The sequence below is a fragment of the Nestor notabilis genome, unplaced genomic scaffold, assembly GCF_000696875.1.
Source record: "Nestor notabilis isolate BGI_N333 unplaced genomic scaffold, ASM69687v1 scaffold2880, whole genome shotgun sequence".
In the NCBI taxonomy this organism is placed as follows: domain Eukaryota; kingdom Metazoa; phylum Chordata; class Aves; order Psittaciformes; family Psittacidae; genus Nestor; species Nestor notabilis.
This window is the reverse complement of record NW_009910488.1, coordinates 41713-67225: the sequence shown is the minus strand read 5'-3', so window position 1 is coordinate 67225 and position 25513 is coordinate 41713. Positions and strand designations below refer to the sequence as shown.

Genomic DNA, 25513 nt, shown 5'->3' with positions numbered 1-25513 from the left:
TGATGTCTCTCCAATTTGGAGACAAGGGTGTTGTATGAGACAGTGCACACTGGGACACTTTGCACAAGTCCAGGTAGATGACGTCAACTGCTTTGCCCCATCATTGTTCTGTAGCCCCATCACTGAAGGCCACCAAATTGGTCAGGCAGGATTTCCCCTTAGTGAAACCATGCTGGCTGTCACCAACCATCTTGTTGTTTTTCATGTGCCTCAGCATGCTTTCCAGGACAATCTGCTCCAAGATTTTCCAGGCACAGAAGTGAGACTGACTGGTCTGTAGTTCCCTGGGTCTTCCATTTTCCCCTTCTTGAAAATGGGGGGTATATTTCCCTTCTTCCAGTCATCAGGAACTTCACTTCACGGCCATAATTTTTCAAATATGATGGACAGTGGCTTAGAAATTTCATGACCCATGAAACTGGGAAAGAAACATCTGGCTACCTCTGGCTTTGTATATTTTCTAGGAGAACAGTCCAACACCTCCCTTTACTGAATTGTCATTTCTTTTGGAATGGAATGACGATGGTTTGCCAGTTATCCTTAAATCACTCCTACCACCAGACAGACTTGGAGATAAAGTAAGGAATGAATTTATGCTGGAATCCAAAGATCAGCAGTAAAATATCCTTATTTAGAGGCAGCTGTGCAGAAATAAAAGAAAACTTACAGCTGCAGACAGATTATTCTAACTCTGTTCTCTGTTTTATTCAGTTAAAATGTTCTCAGCATGCTTACATACTGGAAGCTTATCTTTAAGCAAGACTTTGTCCAGAACATGGGTTTCAATGAAGGGATGTTTTTTCAGGGATATGTGTGTCCTTGCACATCTGTTTTCTCCCCTGGGTGCCACTCACACCTCTCCCATTCATGCCATCACCTGACCTGAGTGTTGGTGCCTTCTGGATAGGGGGGCACTTATCCATTTTTTCCCCAGACAGGGAAAAAGATATCACTATCCTGGTGCTTACTTTAATGCATGATGACTGTGAAGGAAAGCTTCTCCTTGAAGACTGAGCAGGATTTAAGCCTCCTTGCATTAATCCTTTATATGCTCAAAACACCAGCTCAAATATATGCATAAACTAACAATTACAGTAGATACAAACATATAAACAGTGATAATACATGTAGTTAGTTAGATCTTGGCTGCATCAAGACAAGAATTAATGTTAGCAAAACTATTCCAGGCTGACAACGACATGAACATGCTTGGCATGAAGAACGTCTCTGTAATATCCTGTGAGGGCATTTTCTTCCATTGAAGGTATGGATGTACTGGTGAGAGATTTTTGGAAAATATTAAAACCAAAAGTCATTTATCATACTCCATCTTCTACTAGCACAGTTTTATTTTCCATCTGTTCTCCCAGATCCATGACCCATGTTAGCCAATGCTTTGCATCAAGCAATCTCTGTGTTGAGATACCATATGAGACACTAGTGCCCATCGTCATTTGCAAAGTTTCCAAACTGGCCCCTGATACCAAAAGTTTTTGCTTCTTTTGTTAGGACTGTAGACACACATGGCACTGTCACATTAACATCAGGAGTAATGAGCTTGGACTGTTTGACATTAACCTAATTCACCCCCGTGAAGAATGATTTTGACCCATGAGTTATTTTGCTTTACACAAGCACTGCTGGCCGGCCAGTGTTATGCATGAGAGTAGTCCTTGATCAGATCCTGGCATTCAAATATACCAAGCTAGCAAGAAAAGGCTGAGCAATTTGAGCTGCTGGCATGATACCTTGTTTGAAAGGAGCAGAAATGCTCTGTTACAGTCACATTGAGAGATGATGCAAATAATTTTTCATCGTAGCAGCAGTAGGTCACACATTTGAAAGCTTCTCTATTCAGTCCTTTAACACAACTGTGCCAGAAAGGTGACTTTGGGAGCTGTGTTTCTGGGATCCCTTGAGCCTCCCCTACCACACCTTCCTCCTCCTCCTCTCCAAGCCACAGTGCCCTGCAGCATGTGTAACACCAGTGGTGTAACACTTTTCTATAGACAGCGAAGTGACTTTACATCACGTTTGGTGGCAGATGATTATGACTGCAGAGTAGCTCCTCCTGGGCTGGATACACTGGGTGAAGCTGTAGCAGAAGTTGGGGAGTGAGGGGTTTCTCCTGCTGCGACAGTGAGAGGCCTCATGTGAAGGATACATCACAGAGCTCAGCTTTGGGTCCTTAATCATTTCATGGATGGTTTATGGGCCTGGATGTCATAAACCAGAGGAATGAAAGGAGCAGCTGAGCTGGTTAAGTGCCCAGGTGAGCTCTTACCAATGTTTCTCGTGGCTCTGCACAAGCCAGCCTGGAAGAGTCCTGCAGCTTTGCAGAGGAGCAGGCACCCTCTGTGTTGTTTTGGTACCCAGCTGTCGAGTAAATGGAGATTCACACCTCTTCTGCAGCATTCAGATTTGTCTTTTTTTTTTTTTTAAGCTATAACCTCCCTCAACCTATTAGATTCTATTAATGAACTTACTGTATTTCTATACATCAGCATTTGTTTTCCTAAAAATTTAATCTGTAGAAGGCAAAGTTGTCCCTAGAGCCCTTCCTGTACAGAAAGATAGATAAGGGCCAAAGCAGGATTGGAGCCAGAGAGCCCACATGTCCAGGATCTGGTGTCATTTTAGGATTTGTTGTGATGATGCACAGAGTTGAATGCCCTAAAAGCATTTCAGCATGAAAGACAGAGATCACTTTTTTATTTGTGCTTCCCTTTGTTCTGGTCTCTTCAATGCCATGAGGCCTTTATTTTTATACACTTGTAGGTTTGGTGACTGTTGAATATCTTCAGGTCCAAGCTCAATTGCAAACCATGGGCAATGCCCAGAGCTCATGCAGGGACTCAGAAAAATGCCTTCTTCTTGATATGCTCTTGTAAAGAGCACATTCTTCCTAAAAGATGATAGAAAGAAGCACTTCTGTCTGCTGAGCTGGAGCCAAGTTTAGTGCAATCACAGGTCAAAGAGAGGTGTGAACCCCTCATCTCCATCTTGGCAAGGTCCTTCCCAGAATATTTAATGTTTGTGCCCAAAATTTAAATGGCAGATTTGTTTACAGAAGTGTTTTCCAAGAGAGGCTTGGGTTACACTCAGCAGCTGCCCCTATCGCTGGTGCTGGGCATACCTTGCGTGTCTGGGTGATTTATCCATTTGAAATGCTTTCCACAAGACTCCTGCTTGCGAGGCAGTGGTGTGCTCCAGCATGGTGGAGGAGCTGTGAAACAACAGCTGCAACAGATGGCTTCAGCTCTCATCTTGGTTTGGTGTGCCCTGCCAAAAAGGAGCCAGTCGTGCACACTTGTGCACAGCTTGATGGATGAGGGAAAACACAAGAACATTTGTCAGCTGCAAACAGGGAGGAATAATGTGGAGATAAACCAGGAGATAAAATGGGGAATGAGGTGAAGGGGGGAAAATGCAGATGTTTTGTGGAAACACCTGTTAATCCCGGAGGGAAAGGTAGTGGTTGCAAGGATGGTAAGGAGGCAGAGACAGAGAGGATTAGCTTGTGGGTTTCATGGCTTGAATGGGGAGGGGTGGTTGGCAGAGTACACTGCTGACACCACAGGTGCCTGCGGCAGGAAGGAAGCAGGGGAGATATGTGGCCTGTCAGCTGTAACAGCCAAGAGGAAAAGAGGTGGTTGAACATGGAAAGAAATGCAAAGAAAATTTCGGAAGTGCTAAGGTGGTCTAGTATTACACTGGATGATGGTTATATGTGGCATACAGATGGCAATTAGAAAAAGATCAGCAAATTCATGGTCAGGAGATGCGCAAAACCAGAATGCAGATTTTGCATGATGAAGGTTCTGATCTCACCATCCTTCAACTGTATCCTATATAGAACAGGGTTTAGTTTTGGTTTGTTTTTTTTCCTCAAGTGAAAAACAGGTACATAGCTTCATAGATAAACTGAGGTCTTTTACCATGGCCATTCTTGCTATACAGAATCATACTTCTTCTATTTTATAATTTGATGTAAAACAGGAACAGTATCAGTTAGCTTAGTGTATCTTTTTAAACCATGAAAAGGTCACTGTGGTTTGGGTTTTTTTTTTTCCCAGCAATCTGAAAATCAGAGAGCTCTTTGTGCATTTTGATCAGTGTATAACTAACAATTTAGCTAGTCTCAGCTGACAAGACACACATAGCAAAGACATATCGCTTCCTTGTTCAGCATGTTTCAGCCCTCCAATGACTTAATGGCTAAATATGTCTGTCAAGGCTTTTAATGCATGGCCATAGAACTGATTATTTGTCTTGGAACTGTTTTTGAAAAATCTGAGCAGCTCTGATAATGATACAAGTAGTGCTGATGTTTAGCTGAGGTACCATAAAAAGCTTTCCCCCTGCTAAGTGTCCTGTCCTCTGCCAAACTTGGCCATAAAATTAGGATGCCAGTTATTGTACATGTAGCTTTTTCAGGCACCAGCAAAATCCCTGTGTGCTCTCACAAAAGACATCACTGAAACAGATAAAGTATTCATACAATCAGCTGAAGAATTTTTATGTTATGGATGAGAAAAGAGGTAAATCAGTGACTCAACAAAGAGAAAACAAGCATTTGAGGCTTATCACAGTCACATACAGGATCTAGGTAAAGGGAAACAGTGTCAGGTTTGACATCAATTTTGGCACTTGTGTCCAGGCTAATCTAGGCTCTACAGTGAAATTTTTCTCATTGTGCTAAAGGGCCTAAAAGGAACGTGGTAGCCCTGTGCTGCACTTCTATCAGCAATGTAACAAACCACCAGCAAAGTTTGAGTTACGAGTTATGCAGCTGATGATGTCTCCAGGGGAAGGATATACACCGTAACGCCAGCAGCTGTTCTTTATAAACATAACTTTTTAATATTGCTGGGCTTGTTTCAAATTGCACACGATGGCCTTCGGCAGGCTAACCTGATCCACAAGGCTTACACCAGGTCAATGCCAAAAAGGGGGGATACTGCTCTATTCTACAGTGCACAGAGACGATACAAGGCTTAAACATTTTGTGCACCATTTTAGATTTACCACCACTGTCAGCTGCATTATCCTAGTTTCTATTTCTGAGCTGTTTTAGGAAGTGTCTTTGAAGGTAGTGTAATGTCATAGTGGTCTTACAACTGAAGTCTAATTTAATATGTCCTAAGAACAGATTACTGATTGTGACATAGTGTGTGCAGACAGGACAATTTTGGGGTGCTGGAGCACCTCTGCTTGAGACTATGTGCTCCCCACCCAGCATGAACCTTGAGGCAGAAGATGTAGGGACAGGGTTATCACAGCCAGTCTTGGGGCTTTCTGCTGGGCAATGTGCTACTGCCAGAAGGATCCTTCTAATGGCTGTGGAGGTCTGGGAAATATTCAGTTTGCTAAGGGTTGGTGGGTTTTATGATCTTGGTGTGTTTTCCAGATCTTGTTCTCAGCAGTCATCTCTCTCATAGTTTCCCCTGTAAGTGGGAAACCTGAGCCCCCAGGAGCTTAATTTGATTTTTTTTTAAGTGCCTGGCACTTACAGCTTCTGTGTCCTTCAGTGGGACTTGCACGCACTTGCCAGGTTTGATAAAGTGGATGTGAGTGTCATGTCCAAGGTCACACAATGAATTAATGCCAGAGTTGGAATTATTATTGCTTATTTATGGGTGGGCTGGCAATTACACCTACGCTTAAGGCAATCTACAGCTTCTATTACAAAAGTCTCCTTTAGTCTCTTATGCATGACAAAATAAAACTACTTAGGCTGAAATTCCTTATCCATACAACCACCCTTGCATTTGGGGGCAGGTGAAGCAGGCTGGGCTTTTGCTTGCTTAATTTTGCTAGTGGCAATTCCTGACTCTTGCTGCTGGGTTTGTAGCAGTGTATTTCCCTCAGATAACAGTTATCTCATGCAAAAATACCTCTCTTCTAAAAGGAGTCCTGAAAGTTTCTTTTGCTCATGTACTCGTACTCACTGGCGGAGTTAGTTAGGTACAGCGAGGTAAATACATAAATTCAAACAGGCAGGTAAGTGTGCAAATGGGACCCCAAAATGCAGTGCTACTGGGATTGCTTCTCTCATCTGCTTCGAATTCAGGCAATCACTTGGATCCCTTTGTCACTGCAACCCATAAATAGTTGTATTTCAGCCTGTTGTTAGGTGAAGCCTGCTTAGCTTTATCAGGATTTAGTATGCTGGATTATGAGGGTAGATTTAGTTTTGGATTGAAGAAGTCTTAGCATGATCCAAAAACAGCAGCTACAGCAGAGTGAACGAGTATTTCAGCCAAAATGGGAAAGGCCATGAAACAGCTGCTAAGAGCAGTGGCCTTTTGTGAGCTGGAACATTTGCTGGGCAGATAAATGGAGGAGTGAAGAAGGAATTATTTGTGTTTTTCCAAACTTGTTTGTACTCTGAAAACTTACCCAGAGCTAAAGATGCACCATCTAGTCCTCTCTTTCCTCAGGGCTTTTGTCAGTGCTGTGTCACTAGATTTGCAAAGCAAACTCTGAGATACGGGCCATTAAGTAGGGACAGAATGGCAGCGGTGCAGAATGGGGACTGGATGCAGAAGAGGGCATGGAGAAGGGAAGAAAGGGGAAAGCTTCCCCAGGTTTTCCATGCAAACTTTGGTTTTAGAGGTTTGGGAGAGCTGGGTGTCTGAATTTTCAAACTAAGGCTCATCTGCAGCATTTACCTGAATGTGGTATCGTTTGTGCTGGGGGAAGAGCTCCTGCCTGTGCTCTGAGCATCTGCCAGTCCCCAGGCCTGGGGGGTACAAGACTGGGCATGGGGCTGACCAAACAGCCTGAGCATTTGGGTTCAGAAACAGATGAGAAATTCACAGAAAGAAAAGGATAAAAAAAGAAAATGAAAAAAGAAAATAAAAATCCATCAAGGTCATTAAATCTAGTTTGCTTCAGTCTCAGAGTGTCCCCAAACCAAAACCTGTGGGAATTCAGGGAACTGTTCTGGGGAATACACATTCCCAAGCATGAACTGCTGGCCATTGCTGGAGGCAAGAAAATGGGCTAGGCTAACCTATATCTGGTCCATACAGCATTTTTGTGGCACATGACACACAGCAAGGGCATCTCACGCTGAGTGGGGCACATTTCACACAACTTCAGTCACCAGAAGTTAGCTGCCTGGTGTGAGTCATCTTCTCTCCCCCTGTAGTCAGCAGCGGGAGACAGGCACCTCCGTGCACCAGAGAAAGCCTGCAGATAACTAGCTTACACTAGATGCCAGCTCTTGATGGCCAAAAAGTAGGTGAGGTGAACTGCTGATGACAGCACCCATGGAAAACACAAAGGTCATAGGGCTTGGAGTGTTTCAGCCTGTTCTCAGGCCTGCATGTATCTGCAGTGATGACATCTTCTTGGCGCTTCAGCTCAAAACACAGGGCAGGAGGGGAATCCGGGCAGAGATGGGGCCCTTGGAAATCACACACACACTTTGCTACTTCATATGAAGGCACCTTCAGATTGCCTGTGCTCCAGAGCCTGGGCATGGTGGTGGCAGTGAGGACAGGCACGCACCAGGATGGAGCTGGGGTTGAGATCCTCCAGGTGCAGCTCTATCCCCAGGATCCTGGAGGTCACTGGCATCCCTGGGGCTGCCACTGCTGTAGCCCAAATGCTGCCTGCCACAAACGTTTTTCACAGGCGTGGGAAGGACTGAAGTTGTGCAGTGCTCCTGACGCCCCACATGCCTCCTGGCAAAAGGCTCTGTGCTGCAGGCTTGCACAGGAGTCAGCACCTGTGCATGTTCTTCCTCCAAGCGCAGCATGGCTGGCTTAGAGGCTTTCATAGAACCATCACAGAATCATAGAATGGTTTGGGTTGGAAGGGACCATAAAGATTATATAGTTCCAACCCCCTGCCATGGGGTTTTACCCCTGATCCCTCACAGTGGGGATTTGCCCTGCCATTCTCTACAAGTCACAGAAGATGCCAGAGCATCTAAGAAGGATGTATATCTTCAGGATAGCTTTAACAAACAAAAATCCCACCAGCTCACACCAATACTGCCTTTCCTAAAGGAAGAGCTCTACTAACAGATATTCATGGGAATCTGACCTTGTTGTCCTGACATTTGTGCTCATGGTAGGTAGCACAGTGATTAAAATCATGATGTTGTTGAGCCTTTAATCTAATTTGGGGGATTTAGATGTAGATTCTGTACACACAATATTGACTGCCAGAGACTTAGAAGCAGACCCAGAGGGGAAGAGGGAGACTGTGGAGATTTTGCTGGTAGTCGATATTTTGCAAATACTTTACGCTCAGGCCCTTGCAGTGAGGAAGATGGGATTAGCATTTGCTGTTATGAACTGGGGATTTGGCTGTGCTAGCAAGCCATCAGCTTGACTGCTTCTTCTAGCCCTTTGCAGTCACAGTTCACACCAGTACCTTTCATATAAGACATTTGCACATAAAACAAGGACATGTAGTGATAGGACAAGGGGAAACAGCTTTGAACTGAAAGAGGGTAGATTTATATTAGATATTAGGAGGAAATTCTTTACTGTGAGGGCAGTGAGACACTGGAACAGGTTGCCCAGAGAAGTTGTGACTTCCCCATCTCTGGAAGTGTTGGAGGGGGCTTTGGGCAACCTGGTCTAGAGGAAGTTGTCCCTGCCCATGGCAGGAGGATTGGAACTACATGGTCTTTAAGTTCCCTTCCAATCCAAACCATTCTGTGATCCTGTAGTTCTATGAAACTGGGACAGTTTAATGGGGCAAACCAGCTTTACAGGACATTCTTTTTTTTTTTTCAGAGAGAAAAGCAGTAATGTTTATGATAACAGATTTATAAACCATATTCTCTAGTAGTTAGATGAAGTGTGCTGGGAGGCCACGTTTACCCCAGTGTTTACACCAGTTCCAAATGTGCTCTGTAATTGGGCTGACACCTGGGGATTAAACATGTCGTTAGTGCTGAGTACATCCTGGACTGGGGAAGGGGACAACCATCTTTTATCCAGGTTGTTTCTACAATGTCACCCAGACCTTGGAATCATGCAGACAAAAAATTGACTAATATGAAAAGGTTGAGGCTTTCCAGAGCTCCAAACATATGTCCTAACTAACTACCATATTTTTGCTGCTTATACGGCTTCTCATGACTGTTTATTGTTCTGGGAAATGCAAAAGGGCTGTTTACACAGTAGCTAAAGGAACATGCAGCAAAAGGCCGCTTGCTTTAGCATGAATGCTATTTCCATCAGGAATCATAGAATCTGTGTGACAGTTCTCTCATCTCCCTAACCTCTCTAGGCCATGCTCCTCATCCACAGTGCTTGGAAGCTGGGCACTTCTGCATGGACAAAAGGAGATGTGTGAAAGTCGTTTGTTCCAAGAGACTTGACTCAGGCTGTCAAATCGTGTTGCTTGGCAGAGGCTGAGGACATGCTGTTGTGAGCTTTTTTATGTCAGGATGAACCCTTCAGATGCCAGCTTCTCATTGGTTTGGAGTTAAAACCATAAAACCTGACTGGGCCCCATGTCAAACCATAAATCAGTTTGTCATGTCAGAAAGCCTGGCACACGGTTTGTGTTAGTTTCCAATCTGCACAGCTTGACCCGTGCTTGCTATCCAAGCAAACTGCTCAGAGACAAGCTGGGAGGTGACTCTATCTCCTAGAAACTATTGCTTGACCAACACTCTGAAGAGAAGAGAGAGAAAAGGGAGATGAAGGGAGTGGGGGGTTCTTCAGGACTGTGGAAGTAATAAATAAATCCAGCAATGAAATCAAACCCCTGGGTAAGTACTCCTGCTTCAGCCAGGAAGAGGAACTACAGGCAATCTCAGTGCAACAGCACATGAAGTACTTCAGAGGAGTATGCTGCTGTGTAAAGGGGAGTCATTTGGTTGCACATGGAGGCTGCCCAAAGTTATTTCTTCACCTTCCTGTCTTAAAGAGAGGTTTTCTTTTCCCTTCCCTTAATAAAATACCTGAAAATAGTTCAAACCATATCTAGGGCATTCAAATCATATCTAGGGTGTCTCTGCTGCGACTTTCTCTGCAAAAGTACATAGAAATGCAGAGATGGATCCAATATTGGCAAGTTGTATAGGCAGGTTGTAATCTCACCTCTACACTGAGCCTTGCCTGGGCAGATTTTCCTCCAGAGCCAGCAAAACACTGTCCACAGATGCTGCTAAAAGAGCTTTTTTCCACCTCTAATCTCTTTCTCCTTCCATGTACGAGTGTCCCCTTCACCCAGAATCACACCTGCATTACAGCAGGAAGGGAGTACCGAGCAAGGAGCTTGCTCCTGAGCTACAGCCCCACTGCCCATGCGGATTTATTTTGTGACCTCAGGCTGTTCTCTAAAGGTGCTATCTTTTCTGCTTGGAAATGATACTGGCACTGCGGTTCCCCACATGAAGTGGTGACAGGGTAAAACAAGGCAGGACATGAGGCACAGACACTCCTGCAACAAGGCAGAGCACCTGGGATGGACAGGCAGACAGATGGACAAAGGGGAGTTGGAGTTTGTTACATCCGCAGAGCAGTTGGCATTTCCTAGGGTGTTTTCTGTCAATCCCAGAGCCCTAGCAGATAATCTGACTGAGAAATGAGAGTTGCTCATAGCTCAGCCAAAATATCAAGCCCTGAAATATCACCACCTCCTTAGGGTCCCTCACAGGACCTCCCTGCAGCAGGTGAGTGTATTTTAAGGTCAGGCTCCCAAATGGAGCAGAGTGAAGGGCTGGCACAGCTCAGGAGCGTGGCAGTCCCGTTCATCGGGTGCCCCGTGTTGCTCTCGCTGTGATGCCTTAAAAGGCTGGTAGCACAGAGATGCTGCCGTCCTTATCTCCTGCTGATGGCTGGTACTTTGGAGATATTATATTTATAGCTCACCCGAGGCACAAATGCCTAACTGTCTAATTGCTGAACACATAGTTTGGCCAATCCAATAAAGCAGCGAGTCTGTCCCTGTCCTCTCTCGTTCACCCACTGACAAGCAGAGGCAGCACCGAGCTGTGGCAAGGTAAGGCAGGTGCCTTGTTTTGGTTTTCACTATCCTTTGGGCCCTTTCCTCTCTTTAGCCTTTCCCTTTGCAATGATTTCTCAGGGCTCTGTGTAGACACCATAAGGAGAGCACTGCTTTTTTAGGGGAAGAGTGGATTTTAAGCTGTTTGTTCCCTTGTTGCTGCCAGGGCACACACAGAGAGTCTCTCTTTGTATTTCCAGTCCGCTGTTGGGAACCAGGTGCTAACTAACAGCTGCTCTTTAGTTTCTGCTCTAATAATACTCTGCCAGGTTTTCATGTTGTCAAGGAACACAGCCATGTCTAACTATAGACACTTTCCTGGTTTGAATAGCAAACTGAATGACTCCAAGCAAAAAGCTTTTGATTAGGTTTGTTTGTGGTTTTTCTTCCCTCTATAAGCATTTTCTTCTTTATGATGACTATTTGGAAAATGAATAGATAGTGAAAAAAAAAAGAGGACAGAAGGAACATTTTACTATTTTCCCCTCTTTCAGTCTATTTCTTAATGGCCATGAAAGAAAGAAAGGCAAATTACAGGAGATGCTTGCTGATTTCATGTTTTAAACAATTACTTGTTATGGATTACAGCAGCTGTGGGAAAATGGAAAAGAAAGAGAAGTTACTGAAACGTAACCGTGTGTCAAAGCAGGAATTCATCAGAAGCAAGCCTGTAAAATAGCTTTAGGAATAACTGCCGAATGCTAATCATCAGGCTATTGTTACATTAAATGACTTTAAAACTCATCTTATGAGAGCATTAATTTTCAAATGAAGCCAATGAAAGAAGACCTCTTCGGAAAAATAAGATTGTTTGTGCATGTGCGTACATTTGTTTGGATGCATTTACACACGCACTTTTAATATAAACATTCTTATAACAAAAGGCTTTTTAATCCAAAGATGACAAAGTATGACACGAAGGTAAGCAATACTAATTTACTTTTAGGCCAAGAACTGAAGCTATCATGTTTTGCACCAGAGTTCGTTTACTATTCCATTATTTAGGAAATTAAATGAAAGAAGGCTTTTTTTCAAAATGCTGAGCAACCATTGCTCCATGGACTTTGACAGGATTGTGTGTACCTGGCACCCCTGAAGAGCAGAATTCCTGAGACCTGACACAAAGCCAAAGCTTGTAGGAGATGTCAGCCCACTTAAAAGAGTTTGGGATTGGGCTCAGTCCCTAGGCGAGTATTCAAAGGCAAAAGGGTAGGTCCTTAGTTGATCTGAAACTGATGGAGACCCACTGACTTCTGCTGAGTGATAGGTGTGTGCATCAGCTCTTAATCAGTCCAGTGGGCATGGAGCAGTTGGGTCTGATCCCAGCTGCTGTCTCTTAGGCTCTGCCATGGCAGTGCATGCAATACACTCAGCAATGCTCCAGTGGCAGATGCAGCCCTAGGGCTGTGCCCAGGCCATTAAACACTCCTGGCCTCTGAAATCAAGCAGCCACATCCAAAATATGTTGTAGGTACAGGATTTTCTCCCAAGCCATGCTTTGGTGGGAGAGCCGTAGCCAGGTCTGGACAACTGACCAGCGTGGTTGACTGAGTCTCAGTGCCCAGGAGCATCCATGTTTGATTTGTAAGCACAGACATGGCCTCCAAAGGTGCCCATGTCCAACTTCACCCGCGATAGGGACTCACTGCTATGGTGGATGTCCTCAGTTAACATGTCCTTCTGGCTGAGCACTCCAGGCTTTTGCTGGTGGGGGCTGTGGCAGTCAGTGTAGATAGCGCAGGGACAGAACACTTAGGAACAACCTTGTTCCACCTCACTTGTGAAGAACAGCACAAAACTTAACTGGAAGAAAAAGGAATGTAAAATACCCAATCATCTGCACACAAATGCCTATCTTATTTTGGTGCTTACTGCCCCTGCATGGATGTCTTGGAAGGCTTAATGTCTTCAGATGTGCAGCCAGTGCCTCTACATGTCTCTGTGTTCTCCAGCAGTAGTGGTCTCACCACTAGATTGTGGTCAGCTCCATTCAGATCTACATGGAGCTCCAATCTCCTGCTCCCCAGCACTGGTGAGATGAGTTTTATACACTGGCTGGAGCCCAAAGGTAGCGTGTCCTACCAGAGAGTGCAGTGTTGACTCTTAGTGAGCCACCAGTGGAAGCTGGCAGCTGCCTTAGCCGGACCTGCTGCTCCACTTGGTCTGTTTCTTACTATTAAGCTAACCTGATGTGCCTCCACAGTAGGCTGTGCAATAAAGAAATCATGTGCCAAAAGAATATCTTTTAATAGAGTAGTCTTACTTCTCCCATACTAGAACTTTTCTCACATCCTCAAGTTCTTTGTCTATCATCTAAACCTCAGGCTAAAACAATAAAAATAACAAAATCATTCTGGTTGGGCACTTAAAGTATTGCCACTGGTGTATCAACAGTATTCCCTGTGAATAAGAAGCAGCAGAAGCAGCATTCCAATCCTGTGCAGCAAAACATTGGGGTATTTTAAAAAAATTATGTTGGCCAAACATCTTTAGCTTGAAAAAATGCAGGAACATGCATACTAATGCAGTAGTTTTTTTAGTGGATTTGAATTTAAAAGTGAACTACAACAAAAAGACTCAAAGCATCTTTCCCAAAGTGAACCCATTTCAAAGGCAGTCTTTCCAACAATAATACTTTGTTCTTACCTAGCATTTGAAAATATGATTAATGGATGAATAACTTTACTTTTTCCCTTCCAAAGAGCAAGCCATCAGAACAAGGCAGACCTTTGATTGCAGCTGGCAAGAGGCTGAGCGGGGGCAGCCTCTTTCAAAAGTTTCTTTAATGCAGAAAATGTAAAAGGCCATTTTACAAGGAAGAAATCCAGAGGAGGAAGGGAATGTGAATACTGACTTAGGGGTGAAATCCCGTCACCACTGAAATCAGTGGGAGTTTTCTCAGAAACATCAGATCTCAGATTTCCTCCTTTTCCTTATAATTTTAATAGTGCCAAACTTGTGTAGATTTGTACCACCAAAGCGCATTTTCACATTTCTTCTTGCCAGTTTTCCTTTTCTGTAGCTGTGTACTGTCTAACCAGAGCACAGGCTTTCTGGCACAGTTGGTTTTCAGTGAGATGAATTATTACTGGTTGCAATATTTTGTCTTAGGCTTTATATCACAGTGAGCACAGTTTCATGCTGATTGATAAATCTCAGGCTGTTTCAACAATGTTCATCATCTAATGCTGATTAGCGGTGAGAAGCATAGGTCATGTTACACAGAGTCCTAGATTTTCTGAAAGCAGTTGGAGCAATCCTGCCTGGTTTTGCTCAGCTCCTTCTGACACAAACATGGAAGGAGCACTACCATACACATTTTAAACGGATCCATCAACTTCATAAAACTCAAAATGTTTCTGCTGCAGGTTGATTTACTGGCTACCATTAACACATGCCACCAAGAAGTAATGAAACTGAAAGAGCTACAAGAAAAAATATTTCCCCCCAATTTCACTTTATATTGTCAGTAACATTTTGTGTGAAGCTAGTTGTACAGCTTCTCTTTTATTACATTATTTCCTGCTGTCTCTGAGAAACTTCCATATTGCAACAAATGAGAGGAAAACTCTCCTTCAAAAAAGGAAAATAAGTACACTACCAAACCACATTGTCACGGGAGTAGAATGGGCACAGATGTGGGGACTGAAATTGTTTCACACATTTTATAAAACAAAGCCCATTATTCTGTTATTTATCCCATTTTTAAAATGCTGAGTATCCCAATTTCCTATGCATGAAGTCCATTGACTGCAACATGCACCACAGCCTCTGGCATTGGATGTAGAAGGCGTAAGGACACTCAAAGGATTAGGACACCAAATATAATAGAGAGAGAGATATGCCAGTGCTGTATAGCATGGCACAGCTGGTACAGAACAATATAAGAGAAGAAGCTATCAGAATAATCTCTATTTGTTGTAGTTTTCAACTTCTGGGTGTAAGCCTCAGCTTAGGAATTCTCATGAGCACAGGTTAAACGCTCTGTGTGTTACACACTTGTATGGCCCTCATTTCGTAGTGTCACATATTTCTTCTCTCAATATCCTTTTAGGGGAGAAAAGTAGCACTTTTGCCTAATTTAGAAAGGAGAAGTAAGGGCCAGACACAAGTGCTGAAGTGTGGCAAGGACTGGCAGGCAGCTCAAGGCTGTAGTGACCCAGGGTTCCAAGAAATGCATCTTGGACATAGACTTATCCCTTTCTTCCTTTCATCTGCCTTAAAAATCCTTTAGCCAGCATGAGTGATGCTGTGTCCAGTTCTGCTCAATTAAGTAGGGGGGAATACAGTGGCTGAATTCAGGTGTGAATTCTGCCTGGACATAATCTGCTGTGCTTTAGCTATCCAAGGTTAGGCATCTGTGTGAACTAAACAGCTGGATTCCCTCTAGATTCAATGTGGAAAGAAAAGCACACCTATAGGGCAATTCATTTCATCCTCAATAGGCATCTAACAAATCACTGCTCACAACCACCTCTCTTTCTTTATCCGGTACAGTGGGATCATGAATGGCTTGTTTGGGTCAGCTCTCATTTGGTCAGCCAAAATGAGGTGAGACAGATGCCACTATACATTTTTTGCAAAGATTACACAAGGCATTTTGTTGTTCAAGGAACAGGCTTTGTTATCACAAGTCCCTGACTACTACCTGAAAACTCCCCCCTCCTTTCTAATTTTATGAACAAGGGTGCTTTAGTAATGCAGACTCTCTGTAATAAGAACTAGGTTGTGGTTACTTCCCATCTTTCTCTTTGTTCATTTTTACTTCTTGTATTTGTTTTCCTGTATATTGCTGTGTTCTGGGGCATTCTCTGGACATTCATGAGGTGAATCATCTGGGTGCTGTAGGAACTCTTGAAAGTCTGCTTCCAGGAGCAAAGTGGGATCAAGAGCACAGACAGAGTAGATGAATGGGAAGTGCTTCTGGTGGAAATGAGACCCATGTAGGAAGTGGAAATATTTTGTTAGGAATTTTTCCTTGCTTGGTAGGGCTGTAACAGAGAGCAATACTCTAAAGAAATTACTTTGCCTCTCCAAACAAAAGGCTATGAAAGAGTTTGCTCAGGAATGAAGGGTTATGAAAGACCATAGAAACTTAGGATAAGAGACTGAACTGTGATGGTTTTCTAGACCATCCATTCTCATCTGAAGGGAGAAAAGAACACAAAACTATTTGGAAATTTGTAATGGCAATAGTCTTTTCAGTCAACATGGCCTGAAAACATTTCCATCCAGTGCACCTTTTTGTGTAAAGCTGAAGGTCTCTGAAAAATTGGAGATTACAATGGAAACGTTAAGAGTCTTTTGTAGAAATCTTGAATGGTAAGAGGAGGTTTTGCATAGGATTGGTACTTTCCTAATCTGATGCTCTGAGTTTGACTTGTCCTAATTATTTTCACTGAACTGCTTCCAGAAAACGTCAGCGTGACTGGTACCAATGATGGGTAGGATGCTGCTGTCTTTCATTTTAGACTGACCATGTAAAATAAGAAAAGAACAGAACTTTCATGACTAATGAAAGGTGCTTATGTAAGTTTGTTAATTAGACAATCAATGGGAAAATATTCAATCACTATAAACAACCTATTATGAAAGACAATTAGAACTTCTTATCAAGACTGACATTCATTTGTAAGCTGTTTAACCCTCCATCTCATCAAATTCAGCAAGAGTTTTACTCTGAGGCCTCCAAGATCGGCTGCAGAAACATTTCTGAGCTTCCTGGTAATAATATTCACATTTCTTTTTAAACCACAACCATAAATAAAGCTGTGGTGTTATTTGTAGTGTCATCTTACTTAAGTCCTGCAGTTTCATAACTTGCAGATTCATAACCTAAGGAGGATTTAGATTTATTAGTGTAATTAGTGTCATAGGATACAATTATTTGTTGCTGTGGAATACTGTTGGCTAAGCAGAGGATATAATTATATGGACTTGATTACATGAACATAGTATATGATGTGCATAGCAAAAAGACATATTGTTCTGCTTAAGAAGATCTTTAGGCAGACGGAAGTGAGGAAGACAGTAGCTGCAGATGTTGGCACCCTAGCACACACTTGAAAAACAACCAGCAAAACTGTCTGTTTCGAGGATCTTACATCCACACTCCACCACGTTTGAAGACCAAGGGACCACAGAATTGCAAGCAGCAAAGTACTGAAAAAAGAGGGACCAGAGTGGGCCAAAAAAGCTTTATCCTGACCCTGAGGAATAAACGGTGTATGAGGCACAGGAACAGACTACATTGAGCAAACCACTGAAATCTCAGGAACAGGTTTTCTAAGGACACCCCTGTGGAAAATAGTTAGATCTGATTTACTGTCATATTTCTCTGTAAAATACTTTTGTCTGAGTTAGAAACATTTTGGTTTATAGAGAAACTATTGGCCCTGAAGCCAACTAGCATTGGTACAGCTGATGTCCATACTGTCTTACCAGGCAAAACAAAATAGGCACATCCACCTTCCTTTGCGAAGGCCAACTTTTGGGCCTTGCTAAAGACTTCTTGGGAGAGCAATGGGGGCTTTGGGCTCAACCAGACCTGGGTCTGCACTTACAATTGAACAGTGTGGACCATCCTCTGCTGTGTTTGGGCCAACACCAGCTATGGGTATATACACAGGCGGGGAAGGCAGAGAAGCCAGAGGAATGGGCAATGTGGTCACCCTGAGATCTCCCTGCCATTGGAACAAGGAGGTTGCAAGGAGGTTGCAGTATGCAAGAGCAGTTTTTTCATCCATCATTTTCTTCTCAGCAATCCTCACTTTGCTCCCAGTGGCAAACTGCACAGATAGTGTGGCATGGCTGAGCCACACTCTCCCACCGTCATGAGCAGGAGCAATCAGCTTGCACGCTGGGGATCATTTGGGTCCATCCATGGTCTTCCCTTTGTCCTAGCCATTCCTCCCCCTGTTATCGTTGCTTCCTAATGGAGTCTGCCACTTCTCCCAGTTGACTGCTTTTGTCAGTGGTTTCCTCATTTGTTGAATGAGAGCAGCTGAGTTAGCTGAGACCTAACATGTGAAGGGCACGGGCAGCTTATCATGTCTGGAATGGGTTATGGTTTGGTCACTCAGGCAGTTTTGCTGGCTGCTGGGAGAGGATTTGTGACCAGACTCTCAGCCTAGACACCTACAGCCATGCCTCCTTTCTCTCTTTTCTCCCTGTGCTTAAAAATGCAAATGTAGGGTGGATATGCAGGTTACTAAAGGAAATAGCAAAGAGCTCTGGGTCCAAGGCATGCTCACATAGAAAGCCAGCAGGAGAAGCAGCGTGAGCATGGCTGTAGAAACGTTGTGGGCACTCAAGCAGAGAAGCCTGCCTTCCTCCCAGGTCTTCCTCTGCCCTCTCCTGCAAGGGAAGTTTCTGCTGCCTTCCAGTGCTGTGTCTAATGCCAGGTAAGCCAGTCCCTTCCCCACATTTTTTTCTGGACATCCACGTATTAGGAACTCTTCCTTGCAAATAGAGTCTGGATTCTTGGAAATCCTTCTGGATATAAAGAAGAGACAGCATCACTATGGACTGGGTCTTCAGGGAGCAGCCAGCCAGGCAGGCAGTGCTCAGTCATGTAAAATATTTGTATTGTAGCAACCCAGCAAGGACTTGCTGGACTTTATGGTTTGCCATTAGGAACAAAAGAAAGGACTAGTGTTGCTTCACAGTGTGATTGGTGATTCCTCTTTAATGATTCAAAATTACTTATCTTCCAGCATGAGACACATAACCTTCAAGACAAGCCATCATTACAAACCTTTATTTCATTTTCATTTGAATTTTACTCACATTAAGATAGCACCTCCACTAGACAGTCTTGTGAATATAAACTTGGCAGGGACAAACACAATCCGTACGTCTATCATCAGGCTGACAATGGATGGCATATTTTTTCAGCTCTATGTGAAGTGCTATACATGAAATTCACGTCAGCAACTAAATGATTACTTTAATCCTATTATTTAAAAGGCCTGAGCACTTACAGAGTTCAAACTAAGCACAGGCTTAAAAGGATCAACAGGACCCTACTTCAAAGTGCACGACCTAAGCTCATATTTTCAATCATAATATATGTCTGAACCTATGTCTCAGACCTTCTCAGTTTATCCGTAGTATATACAAACAGTAGTTGAGCAGAAAAACAACTGTTGCCATACAGGAGGATCTTTCTGCAAAACAGGATGTCCCTAATCATATTCAGATTGGAGAGGGTGACTGTTTCTACTTATATCAAAATATTAGGAGTCCAAAGTAAACTGGGAAGTGATTTGCAAATACATACTTCTTTTGAATACTGGGCAAGTTGAATGGTTTGGGGAATTATAGGGCCAACAGATAACCAGGGTACAGAAAGAGTCCTCAGGGAAGAGATGGCTGTAACAGGAAAAGCTAAATGATTTTTACTTTGCTCTTGTGTTCACTGTGAGGAGCTTGGAGAGCTTCCCACAGCAGAACACTTCGTTAAGGGGATCGTCAGAGGATCTATTTCAAGCTGAAGTGTGTGCAGAAGAGGTATGGAACAAATAAACAAAATTCAAAGGAAGAAAATGTTAGAACCAGATGATGTTCACCCAACAGATCTAAAGGGACTCAAAAGATGAATTAGCTGAAATAATAATAGTGCATGGCCCCTTATTTAAAACAGGCTTAGAACTGATCACCTGAAAGTAGCTGATAAGGTGCCAGACTTTTTATATGGTTCCAAGAGAAACTGGGGATGTTAGACCCTACTAAGTTTGATAAATTTAGTAGAAATTACTATGCAGGGTAGCAAACATGGATAATTATGATACATTGGGAGAAATTCAATACAACTTTGTAAAAAGAAATCATGCTTTACTAATCCATCACGTTCCTGTAAGATGATAGGAAAGGATGCCGATACAGGAGGTCTTTGGTTGATAGCATCTGCTTATTTGTACATTTCCATGTATCCAAGAAGGCCTTCAACAAACACCCTTAAAAACACATATGTAACCACAGAGTAAGAGGAAAGATCTTTGCATGTATTGCATAAAATCAGTTGAAAGATAATTAGGCAGCTATTACATTAAAGGAAGATTAATAGGAGATTATTATTGGAAATTCTACTAAGATTGAGAAGCAGAAGGATCTTAGGCAACAGGGTGAGTGGGCATTGGAACAGTATCTTAAACTGAATGTAGATAAGCATAAAATGCTGCACATAGGGAAAAATGTAACTTTAGCAGGGAACTGTGAGAGTTCATGGAAGTGATATTCAGTATGATACTGCCTCCAGGTTGAGAAGGCCCTGAGCCAAAAGTTGTTGGAGGCTGGGAAAGTATTACGACAGACTGTTCTCACTTTCTTCCCAGGACACTTCTTAGTCCCCAAGAACAGGATAACGAGTTGTCAGAACCCTTCTGTTCAGTGATTCTCCTATTTCTATGGCAAGGTCCAAATACCTACAAATTACAGGTTCTGCCTGCATTAGTCATCTTTCTAAGGCATGAATGTTAGACTGTAAAGTCAAGTCCGAATGTCTTCTTTCTTTCTTTCTGTCTTTTTACATCTGTGTTTGGCTGACAAAACTTACGTTCATTTAACTTTGGAGGTTGTAGAGTACTAGTATTATCCCTTAAGGACAAACTAGACAAAGATCTGCCAGGATTGAGTTACATGTTGTCATTCCTGCCTTGGGAATGAGTTAGATAAGTTCTTGAGGTGTCTGCCATCTGCTCAGTTTTACAAACGTCTCTTTGCTCAGAAGCTCCCAAGCCCTCTGGCTGCCTGATAAGGGGGAATGGCAGTTACCAATGTTGCTGTTGGCTATTTCTAGAGGGTCACAAAAGATGCCAGGGGTGCAGGCAGAAAAAGAGTTAAGGGAAGCAGAAAGAAATTATTCACAGACATAAATTTTTGGAGGAGAAACCATGAGCAGCGGGAGGGGGAGGATTCTGGAAAGGAGACTTTGCCTAAAAACACTGAAGCGTGCTGGGAACACTGTGGGGAATGTGAGCTATTTTGTATGGAATTGAATGTCTCTTGTGCTATCAGAAGCACAGAGTGATTAGCTCTTTGGAACAATCTCAGTGTGCTTGTTTCATGTGTCTGAAGCAGGGAACGATAAATCATGATTATACTAAAATGACTAAATCCTAAATTGAGGGGCAGTATTTGCCAGTTCAGAAGACCAACAATTACTGCAAACTCTGTGGTAATTTGACATCCCAGGTTCCATGTGCAGGGGTAGGAAACCCAAAAGTCTCTTCCCATCTGTCACACTCGGGGCCCCACACTGCAATCAAGCTGAATCCAGAGGAAAGGAAAGAAGCAACAGCTCCTCCGCATTGACCTCCACACTATCAGCATTAAGAGTTATCGTTTCTAAAGACCACTCACCTCTTGTCAGAAGTTGTCTCTGGATCCCAAAGCACTTCCAAAGATGTGCCACCAAGCTCTCTATCCCTGGTTACAGAAGAACAAACAAGTCTCACAGAAACACCCTTGAATTTGAGTCAGAATCATATATCTTATTACATAGCAGTTGATTATCCTTCTGAAGGTAACTTTTCCTATACAAACCAGAAGTTCTTTGGTGCTACTGAGCCATGACACCTTTTTCTAAATTTTCTGAAGAAAATTGTTTAAGACTGTATGTGAAAACTACTCAAACACATTAAGAAAGCAAACATTCACACTGACTTTGGCTAAACACCCTCCCAAGAGTAAGTCTTGCATCAACCCAAGGCTGACAGACTTTTACTGCATGTTAAGTTCCCTAACTGCCTTGGCTGTGGAGGTTTTAATGGGTTGTCCAAAGGTATCTGTAATTCCTTCATCAAAATCTAAGAAGCTCTGTTATTTCTTACTTGCCGAGTATTTCTGCTTGAGGATCTAGTCACCTAGGGAAGAAAAGAAGATCAGAGTATTACAAAAAGCTTTGTGACTGGGAGACTAAATGGGGAGAGAAAATACACGCTAAGAAAAATCTTCTTACCCTTTGCATATTCCTCTTATGCTTGAAGAAAACTACCTATCTGAGAGCATGTTACAAAAATGAAATTTCAGGAAGATTTAATATTACCTGTCTGTTATTTTAGGTTTAATGAACTAAAATGTAACATCTGCATGAGTCTGTACTTCTTCCTAAGCAGTAGTGCCAAAAATAGCAGTTCTCCCAAATGCTCTTTCTTGTATTCAATGGAAGCTTGTGTTACACAGGTTCCAGCATCAGAAACGGATTTGGTGAATTCTGATAAAGTAACTTAAGAGTTTCCATGATAAAATAGTGATGGAAAGAATCAGACAGTATTTAAGCCATTTTCAAACCTACAAGTGTAGCTTTCCACCTCCCCTGCACCCTCTCAGAGACATTCAATTTCCCTGTAACTCAAATTGGGGGAAATCAAAATATTCCACTTACAGCTCTTTCCATTATTTTCTTTGTTCATTCTTTTCAGCCAGAAAAGGAGATAAGTGCCGAAATGCTGGTTATTCCAGCACCAACCCAGTAGCTGAAGTGAGATTTCTGAAGGATTAGTAAAATCATTGAGAAGCCCTGCTATGAAAATGATACGTTTCCCGTCTTGTTTCTCATATGAAAGGTGTGGCCTTTTCCACATAGAATTAAACCCGTTAAAGCACGCAGGCCATTGAAGAGCAAGCAATATATGCTGCGTAAATGCCACATATATGAGGAATATATAAGCCATGGGATATGTTTCTAAGTCACAGGATGGCATTGAATGGTACTTGTACTTTCAACCTTAAATTTCGGCACCCTGTTGGAAACATTGTTCAATTTTCTTTGTGTTGTCTCCTCTGAAGCCTTGAGGATGAGAACCAATGAAGTAGGAGGATGTGGGGAGAAACGTGAGTCACTTAAACATTAGATTTGCCAGCAGTGAAAAAAAGCCCCTGCCCTTTTTCTCCATCTCCCTGATGTTTAAGGAAATGCGGTTTTCTCCCACCCACCTCCAGTAGATTTGATACTGGTGGAAAAGGGGTTTTGCAGTCACTGATGAATACTTACTTGTCAGATAAAAAGGCGAAGTAAGCAGGAGTTCTCCTGCTAAAGGAGGATAAGAGGTCAGAGGTTTCCTCTACCTTCCTTAGTAGTGTTTGATGGCATGCATATACCACACCATGGGATGAGGGAAGGAGCTGCCTGGTAACTCCCTCATCCCTTTCACAGCTCCATGCAGTCTTGATGTGGCTGCTGAGCATCAAGTCCCACAGTGAGCCCACAGATCATTGGGTTTTAAATTGCCAGAGGCTGTTCTGCCTTCAAGGAGCCAGAGATGTAAGATTAAATCAGAAAAATGATCTTATCTTCCCAAAGTCAACCCGTGACCTGCCACAGTTAAACTAAACCATTTCAGCTGGAGCCAATACATATTTTAACTTGTAATTGTGGAAAACACTTGTATTCCAGCAGGTCACATCAAAAAATCTCTGGGAGAGTTGCTGCAATGGCTGTCAAGGGACATATAGGGAAGTAAAAATATCATGGAAATTGAAAAAATCAAATAACACGTTTGGAATATTTAGTTTGTTTTAGAAAGGTTTGGAAATAAACTGACTCAAATAGCCCAAATCTAATCACCTTCAGGGCCTATTTTTCTTCTTTACATGCACTTCTAAATCGGGTCTGAGCCAAGAACTGTTACTAAGATGGAAATTAATGATTATTGTTGTCACTGTGCAATAGTTTAAAAGAAAGAAACATTATTATTATTACACTCTAACTAGTCCTTTGTAAATTTGCTAACAACTCATACAAAAATCTGGCTGTCCTGAGCCTTATATTTACAGACAATGAAACTAAAGAACAGAAAGATGCGATGTCTTGCCCAAGGGCATCCAGCAAGCCAGTGATAGGGCTGGAAACTCAAGCAGCAGCTCTCCCAGGACGTAGGTGCAGTTCCATGTACCTCAAGGGCTCACTGAAAATTGCTCACTGTGTGGTTTAACTCATTTTCCATTGCCAGTAAAAATGCAAGGGAAGAGCCAGGGATGCGTGGCTAGGGAGTCCAGCAGCTGTGATTTAAGTAAGCTTTAATTGCCATAGAATCATACGCCTTAATCCCACACATCCATGGTTGGTCCTCCAGGGAACAACGCCTGTGTTTCAAAAACACAACTGCAAAGGCTGCAGCAACAGACAGACCAACCCATGGGCATTGCTGGTTATTGAAATAACTCTCATGTAAAAATGAGAGGTTTTACTTATGATGGAAGAACTAGGAATGGCCCTTCCCTGCCATTTCATTCTGTCTGTGCTTTTGGAGTAGTGCTGTGACTAACACATCTCATCCCCATTCCAAATCTGACTACCATTTGGGTGCACAAGAGGACAGTTAAGTACAGGTCAGGTTTCTGGGATAAGTTCACTTTGCAGGAGAAAGCCTTGGCTAATCCATATGCACACCTGCACCACCACCCAGACACATGCCAGAACCCAGTGTCCAACACAAAAGGACATTGGACTGCCTCGCATCATCTAGATGCAAAACAACAGCAACACTGTCTTGGGCCAATGGCCTTTACTTTTTTGTCCTACACGTTCCTGTTCAGGTTGAAAGCATTCATATTAAAGCACCTCCCTTTGGCAAGAAGAAGTAATTACTGAGGTATTGCTCTGAAATGCCTCCCCACCATACCCCTCAAATGGCAGACAACAGCCATCTCTCATGTGGTTCTGATCCAAATTCTTCCCTCTGGGAGGTTTCCCAGGACCCTCACGGTTTTGATTAACAGAATGTGTTTCTGCTAGAGTGGATGATAGATGAAATTGGATTTTGTAGCAGAAAAATCAGTTCCTGGTTATAGGAGGATTAATGGTTGCCCCTTTCCTTTCCATGTGCCCACTGACAGGGCTCTCCGCTGGGTCCTGAGCCTGTGCTGAGACAATCTGTTCCTTTGGCTTTCTCTTACACAAGGTTTTTTTTAGTTTCATTAATTTCCCCTGCTCCTTTTCCCTCCTCGCTATGGAGGAACTTGGAAAGAAAGAAGGGTGGGGAGAAACAAGAATGGTCTCTGAACGCTTGTAAAGAAACACCTGCACGCTTACTCTTCCTCAAAATGTGCACCTCTCCATGAAGGAGAAGAGAGACAGCTTGTTTCACTCCTCTCTGGGCAAGGTGCTAAGTCACAGCAGGCAAAGCAAATAAAGCCTTGTACCAGTTTTAACCAAATCCTTTATCCTCTGGGCCAGGTGAAGAGTCTTACAAACGTTTGGGTGTGAGTCGCTGTAAACCCTTCTGTCCCTCTGACTTAGCCAAGCTCTGTGATTAATAAGCATCAGGGGTTTAGAGAAACAAAGGCTGGAGGAAAGGAGGGAGGGGGAGCCTTGTTTTAGGACGAGGGCCAAGACAGACAAGATGCTTAGGAGGGGGGAGCATCGACACCCTTTGGAATAGAGAAAGTGTCGAACGCCAGCTGCAGAGCGCCTCAAAGAATGAGTGTCTCCGAGGCTTTTGTCTCCTTATATGGTAAAATGATAGAGAGGGGTTTTGCCGGGCAGGGGAAGGCAGCAGCCTCCTTCCACACAACGCCGGCTGCGGAG

At 43.1% G+C, this 25513-nt stretch overlaps 1 protein-coding gene across 1 annotated transcript in view; it reads left to right on the top strand.

Moving 5' to 3' along the window:
- Positions 1 to 10936: 10936 nt before the first annotated feature.
- The window catches only part of FHL2 (four and a half LIM domains 2), a 41905-nt gene continuing 27328 nt past the window's right edge, over positions 10937 to 25513 (top strand). The window contains exon 1 of the mRNA XM_010010208.1: positions 10937 to 10980. The gene's annotated coding sequence lies outside the window, so the exon portion shown is untranslated. The remainder of the gene's footprint in view (positions 10981 to 25513) is intronic.